This window comes from Cynocephalus volans, chromosome 8 (assembly GCF_027409185.1).
Source record: "Cynocephalus volans isolate mCynVol1 chromosome 8, mCynVol1.pri, whole genome shotgun sequence".
NCBI lineage: Eukaryota > Metazoa > Chordata > Mammalia > Dermoptera > Cynocephalidae > Cynocephalus > Cynocephalus volans.
This window is the reverse complement of record NC_084467.1, coordinates 58,804,946-58,812,003: the sequence shown is the minus strand read 5'-3', so window position 1 is coordinate 58,812,003 and position 7,058 is coordinate 58,804,946. Positions and strand designations below refer to the sequence as shown.

Here is a 7,058-nt window from a genome sequence, read left to right as displayed (position 1 = left end):
CTGCCATTTTTCCACCATGAGTAGAAGCAGCCTGACGCCCGTGCCAGATGCAGCTGTCCCAGAATCATAAGCCAAATAAACCTCTTTCCTTTATAAATTACCCAGTCTCAGGTATTTCTGCTATAGCAACACAAAACAGACTAAAATAGAAAATTATACAGACAGTCATTGCAATACTATTTGTAATAACAAAATATTAGAAATGACATAAATATCTATCAATATGGAACTGGTTGTATAAATTGTGGTGCATCCACACACAGTGGAATACTATGTGGCCTTAAAAAATATGCAATATTATGTGGAAAAGTAAATTTCAGAAGGAAAGAGAAAGAGAGACTTTTCAAGGTAAGAAACAATGAGGAATAAAATACATTTATATTTGTGTGTTTATGCTTAAAGAAACTATGGAAGGATAGACTACAAACTACTGTTATTAAGTGGGAATTGGGCAAGTAGAAGATGGATAGGAAGGATATTTTTCACTATGCAAGTTTATGTAATTTTTAGTTTTATCTTTTAAATGAAGTGAATGTATTATTCATTTAAAATTAAAAATAAACTCTTTCATATCAATTACAAATGCTAAATATTAAATTTTACAGGTCAAAATTCAAGGAAACATATGATGAAACTCAAAAGAAATATGGAAGAAATAGCCACATTTTCTTTAATCTGTGTGGTAGACAGAATAATGCCTCCCTCAAAGATGTCCACACTCTAATCCCCCAAACCTTGTGAATATGATACATTATATGGCAAGATGCATTGTGCAGATGTAACTAAATTAAAGATACTAAAATGGGGAGATTATCATGGGTTACCTGAATGAGACCAATGTAATGTCAGGGTCTTTATAAGAGGGAGGCAGGAGGGTCAGAGTCAGAAATAAAAGGTGATATAAAGCAAAGGGAGAAAAGGCAATGTGATTCAGGACATGAGAAGAGGCATGCAGGCAGCCTCTAGCTGCTAGAGAAATGGATTCTCACAGAATGGATTCTCCCCAGAGCCTTCAGAAGGAACATAGCTCTGCCAACAGAGCTTGATTTTGTCCAGGGAGACCCATTTCAGACTTCTGACCTTTAGAACTGTGAAATAACAAATTTGTGGTTTTTGGTTGTTTTCTTTTGTGCTGGCAGAGTCAGGGGAGGCTTTATTCTGGAAAATACTATTGAATTAGTTCTTAGTTGGGGGCATGGGCAAGAGGGGGTACCCCAGGCAGTAGAATCCTCACAAGGGTAGGCTAAGAGCTAGGGCTAGGGCTGAGCCTCAGGTGGTTCTCCTGTTCCCCATGCTCCTCAGAACAGCTGGCTCCCCCAAAAGGCTCTGGAGCAGTCATAGGAGGCAGAAGGCCAGGAGGGGCTGCAGTGGCAGTTCACCTGGGCAGGATATCAAAGGTCCTGGACACCAGCCTCCAATCGTGGGTCTCCATCTTCACCACCACAGCCTTGGAGGAACTGGTGCAGCTGAAGAAGACATAGCTCCCACCAGAGCCATGGGTCTGGAAGGAACTCAAGCCATAGCTGAGGCTTGGGCTTGTGAAGCCCCTGTAAGTCGAGCTCAGTCCATCTCAGTAGCCATTGGTGGCTCCAGCCAGCTCTCCTCACCTTCCAACAGCTTGCTGTAAGTGGCCATCTCAATGTCCAGGGCCAGCTTGATGTTCATGAGCTCCTGATACTCACACAGCTGCCATGCCATGTCCTGCTTGACCTGGTGAAGGGCAGCCTCCAGCTCAGCTAGCTTGGTGTTGGCATTCATAATGGCCAGCTCCCACACTGCTCAGCATTAGCGATGGCAGCCCTCAGGTCTCAGCCTGCAGCTGGCTGACGTTCCAGTTCATCTCAGAGAACATCTTCAAGCCACACAGGCCATCCCCGTGCTTTCCAGCCAGTCTGCAGCTCCTCGTACTTGGTCTGGTGCATGCTCTCAGCCTCTGCCCAGCAGAGGCTGGTGACTGACCTCCTACTTGGCCTTGACCTCCCTGATGATGCTGAGATAGGAGGTACTCAGCTTCCATGGGTTCAGGTTTCAGGACATGCCTCTGGGTTTCAACCTACTCCCTGAGGTCTCAGGCCCCTCTTCTAGGCCCTCCCCTAGAGGAGAGTTACTGTTGTTCGTTGGACATGTTTTTGGCATCAACACAGGGAAATTGAGACCTCAGAGGACTGACTTATGCAAATCCAGTGGTGGGCATGCTCAGTAGAAAGGGGTTATATAACCCTAATAGCTGAGCATGCTCAGTAAAGTGGAATTTATATCCATTAGGTATCATGAATATGTATTAGACAGCAAAACTATAAAAGTTGAATTAGGGCAGAAGACGGGGCCATTGCTCACTCTCCTGAATGCAGCCCACACTTCACCTGCGGTGTGTATTTCTTTCTTTTTGTATCAAACTTGCTTTTAACAGACTGCTGTTCACCCTGCGGCCAGCCTGCTCTTTGCCCATAAATGAATATTTCTTACTTTTGTATTAAACAGTGGGTCCTGCTTGGTCTCTGAAGCTAGGCCGCACTCTCTGTGAAATCTGTATCCCTTATTCATTACATGAAACCTGTTCTCACTTTCTACTGTGTCTCTGCCTTTGAATTCTTTCCTGTGGCAGAGTCAAGAACCTGATAAGAGGACAGGGTGGGTTGAGGCCAGGTATCATGCCTCCTCAGACCCTTTCCTTTAGCATCAATGCTGTCCATGTTCGGGGAGCAAATGTTGTCCACAACCAGGACCACAGATGTGTCTGAGATCTGGGACTGCACCTTCCTGATCTCTTCTTCTGAGGAGGTTGCTCTCATCAGTCAGCCCTTCTGGTCGACCTCAGCTATACTTTGTTCATGTAAGCTTCATCCTCATACTTCTTGATGAGGTCAAATGCATTCTCCATCTCTGTATGCTGGTTGATCTCACCCTCGTACTTATTCTCGTACTCCTCCATCAGGCCCTGCATGGTGCCAAGCCCCACCTCCAGTTTCAGCATCTCCTGATCCAGGAGTATGGTGTTGATTCAGCTCTCTATTGTCCACATTGCTCTGAGCCATCTTCTGCTACAGGAGGCTCCACTTGGTCTCCAGCATCTTGTTCTGCTGTTCCAGGGACACACCTTGTCAACAAAGGAGGCAAACTTGTTGTTGAGGGTCTTGGTCTGCTCCTTCTTCTAGGTGTACAAGACCTGGATGTTGGGGTCCACCTCCAGTTTAAGAGGGCTCAACAGGCTCTGGTTCACTGCAATGGCTGTGACACTCCCCCACACCACCAGCCCCAGTGTAGTCCCCACCCAGGACCATGCCAGGCCCAAAACAGCCCAGAAGCTGCTGCTGCTGCCCACCAGGGAGAAACTCGAAGATCTGCTGTGAGCCCCCGGAGCACTCATGTAGGAGAGGCTGGGGAAGACCCTCAGGGTCAGAGGTGGGCACATTGAAGGACTTCTGGGTCACCCTGATGGACGTGGTGGAGGCTGGAATGGAGACAGGCAGGCTGAACAAGAAGGAGCCAAGAAGTTGCTCTAGGTGGGCTGTATTGTGATAATTTGTTACAGCAGCAAAATAGGAAACTAAGACCATCTGTCATTATTAGATTTTAAAAAGGAATTGAGGTTAAATGTCCTGAGTGTGACAATTGTCTTCCGTTAATATAAAAGAAGTTTGTTCTTAGAAGACACCTGCTGAAAAATTGAGGCTTAAGTGTCACAAACTTTGTGATTGTCAAAAATTCAACAAGAAATTTTCTTAAACAGCATATATAACTGTATACAATATATATACTTTTATATTTATCTTATGTTATTTATACTTTTGTATAAGTATATACTCTTACATAAGTATATATATACTTGTATAATTTTATATATAGTTATATATTATATATTCATATATTTTTATACATATAGTTTAATATTTTTATATAGTTATATGTAACTATATTTTTATATAGTTATGTATCATATAATGTGTATATATGTATAAGCATATATATAAAGTCTTTTCATAAAAATGAACTTGAATACTAATAAAAATATTAATAGATACCTCAATAGTGGAACTGAGATTCAGTAGAGCTAACACAAGGATGGTCTCTGAAATACAGTGGTGGGTAAATTAACATATCCAAGTATTAAAATTGCAAAAGCATTAATCAACCATTACATTAGTCTACCTTTGTTTTCAGGGTTTACCAGTTGTTAACTTGACATTTTTAAAGTCATAAAAAAACGAAGATTAGCCCATCTGACAAACAAAGCCAATTATAGTTTTCAATATTAAAATAAAAGTAGTTACTCAAAATATAAATTCAAGATTCTTTTAAGTGTATGATGATTTTGATTCTAAGAAAACTAATACCATTTTTGAAAAATAAAAGTACCTTTGGTTTGGTTATGCCAAAATGTTTTTTAAACTAAAACACCACATGGATTAAATTTTTTAAAAGAAGGATGGTATAGTTAAACTAATGTGCCTTTCTGCTCATTTGCCTATTTATCAAAAACAGTCTTAAGCTTCTGATCTAAAAGTATCATGACAGGAAGCAGAAAGATTGAATTTTATGGACTGTAGAACATTTTCATGAACAAATAGCTTTCCATTTATGTCATTTTCAAGAAAGCAAGAAAATAATGTAAAATTGGGTTACTTTTTACTTAAACATCTGGCACAAAATATTTGTCCATATGTATGGAAATAAAAATGTCCTAACTTCACTCTAGTCTTGTCCCTTTTCAAGCTGTCTTTTGCTCTCATGTCACAGTAAAATATTAGGTCCAGTCATGTTATTCCACATTTAAAATTCTTTGTGGTTTCCTCACTTCACTTAGGGTCAGGTACAAGAATTCCAAGCATCCATAATATCGCTCACAGTCAACCTTCATGGTCTCATGTCTCAAAATGTTAAGTTCCAGCAGCACCGCAATTCTTATAGTTTCACTTATTGGCCATGTTGTTATCTTGCCTCTTCGCCCAGGCTGCCCCTCTTGTCTGATAGCATACCCAGTCCCACCCAGCCCTACATATTTCCCTGACTTACTCCTACCCATCCTTTAAAACTCAGCACAGACATCATCTTCTCCAAGAAATCATTTGTGACTTACCCAACAAGTCTCCATAATACACACTCACATATATATCCTCTCACTAGATGACTTTTCTCTTTGTTTCCATGTGCCCCATGCACCTTTTTAGCAATGCGCTTACCTGTTGTTCTATAGTCAATTGTTTCTCTGTCTATTCCACTAGAGAATTAACTCCTTGAGGTTAGGATCCATGTATTATTCATCTTTTCATCTCAGTAGTTAGCACAGTGCCTACTACTTATAAGGACTTAAATATTTGTTGGATAAGTAATTAAATGAATGAGTGTATGAAGACCAAATTGCTATTTATATCTATGAAGAAAATTTTCACATAAAATTTTAAAAGTAAGTTTCATGACCTAAAATATCCACATGACTATTATCAAAGACCAAATGTAGAAGACATTTTCTAGGTTATTCACATCAGTCTCTAAACATAGATTCAATATCCGTCTGCTATTCTCTTGTCATGAGAGTTGCTAATAATCAATATTTCGGAATGTTTCAATGTATGAAGAAATCCTATATTCCTTAGAAAGTGGCATTAGAGCACTAAGTAGTAGCATCTAAGCAAACAATAGGTTAGGGATTAAGAATCCTAAGAAGTAAATTAACTTTCAGCAATTAGCTCTTTTTCATTGTGATTATAGCTATAGACTATTACAGAGCTGTTACAGACACATCTTTCACTTGAATCAAGCAGCTTCATTTGAACCATGCAATCAGAGCCCAAAAATGTCTAGATCAGGAGTTCTCCATGGGGATGAAACAACCCCAGGGAAATTTAAAGGGAACATGTGAGGTGCATTTGGTCATCGTGAAGATGAAAAAGAATAAACATTGCTGAAATTTAAGACAAACCAGTAATGCCCATTTTCCTGCAATTTAGGGGACGGTCTGAACAAAGACTTCTTGGCTTCAAATATCTTACTAGACATGGGTGGATAAATATCTGTTCATAAGTATTACAGCCTAGAATATAACTGAATTTTACATATAAACCAAGTATTTTTTTAAATTTTGATACACACAGCAATCTCCAGGAACTCATTTATGACCATGTGTAATGAAGGAAAATTATCCTTTATCAGTTTGGAATTTTGATTGTTGATCACTTTATATGATTATGTCTACTGATGGCAAAACAACTCTGAGTAGCCAATACAGCAAAGCTATATGAGTGTATATCTTAGCTGTTACATTCATGGTGATTCTGCATAAAGATGCATGTATCTAAGTACTCATTGTGTGTTTTTACGGAGTTATGCCCTGTATTTACTATGAAAATTCATATTATTTTATTAAAATTTTGTTTTCATTTTTTTCGCTCATGCTATATTAGAATACTGTTATGTTACTTTTTAAAAATTACATGTATAGTTGAGTTATATCACCTCCCTATTTTATTTCAGGTTATAAAAGTGATACTATAAAATCTGTTACAGAAAGCAAGCTTTGAGATGGCTGAAATTAAGAAATTTTTCTCTAGGGCAGTGCTGTCCCATAGAACTCTCTGCAGTGATATAAGTGTTCTATATTTACACTGTCCTATACAGTATGCACTAGCCACTATGTCTATTTGAAATATGGATAGTGTGACTGAGGAACTAAATGTTTAACTTAATTTCATTTTAATTTATAGAAATTTTAATTTAAACGACCAGATCTGGCTACTGACTCCTGTATGGATAGCACAGATCTACAGACTGTGCACATTTGGTCCTATAGTTGAAAAAGATTGTTTGAACTAAAAGCTAGAATCAGAGAAATTCAGTCTATAGAGTCTATGTCATAATGTCATCCTCTCCACAAATAAGTCTGCAAAGTAATCCTTCCGCCTCAAAATCAGACAACTTACCACACCACTAGCACTTTGTACTCAAATATATTTTCTTATTTAAGCCCTAATAAACACCACAAAGTAGGTAATATCGTTCCCATTTTGCAGATGAATATGTCTATAAAGGCCACAAAGCTAATAAGTAGCAGAATGGGGATT

General features: G+C 39.0%; 1 pseudogene; it reads right to left on the bottom strand.

The window, feature by feature from the left end:
- Nucleotides 1-1,375: 1,375 nt before the first annotated feature.
- On the bottom strand, nt 1,376-3,557 carry LOC134384164 (keratin, type II cytoskeletal 8-like; annotated as a pseudogene).
- Between the last annotated feature and the right edge of the window lie 3,501 nt (nt 3,558-7,058).